Source organism: Penaeus monodon, chromosome 28 (assembly GCF_015228065.2).
Source record: "Penaeus monodon isolate SGIC_2016 chromosome 28, NSTDA_Pmon_1, whole genome shotgun sequence".
Lineage (NCBI taxonomy): Eukaryota > Metazoa > Arthropoda > Malacostraca > Decapoda > Penaeidae > Penaeus > Penaeus monodon.
In genome coordinates, this window is record NC_051413.1 from 4,859,137 (window position 1) to 4,859,755 (window position 619).

The window sequence follows — 619 nt, forward strand, 5'->3', positions numbered from 1 at the left end:
GAGCTTCTCGATTCCTGCATTGAAAAAAGGGCGACATAACTACACCTTGTCTCACAGCCGAATGCATTCCAAATTCGGCATACTTTAAATGGCTTTGGTGTTATCCCTGCTAATTTTAGAATTGCCCATGGCGGCGGTGAAGTTCAGATGCAACGTTCATGCTGCCTGAGTGTTCAAATGTGGTCAGTGCAACCCCCTCCAGATCTACACCATGCCTTTTTTGTTTTGTTATTTCTGTAGTCCTTGCAATTTGTTTTGTCACTTTTTTACGGATGGTAACAAGGCTGCAGTGTTCTAGTCTACCGCGATGGTTCCATTCACCTAAATGAGCAGAGGCAGTCAGGTTCCTGCCACCAACACTTCGGGATTGATGCTGTCATCTCCGGGTGCTTTATTGTTTTTTATCCTTTGAATAACATTCGTAATCTTGACAAGTGTAAGGTTCCCGTAAGGCTACATTCAGGGTTTCCTTTTCTAGCACGTAGCATACGTCGGTCGCAAGTGATCAGGATCTACGACCAGAAAAATCCTGATTCATGAGTTAGGGCTAGAATAATCTATCCTGCAATTGCTTTACGCCAATTGCAGCGGTGCTAGTGTATCCCCTCCAGATGCAACG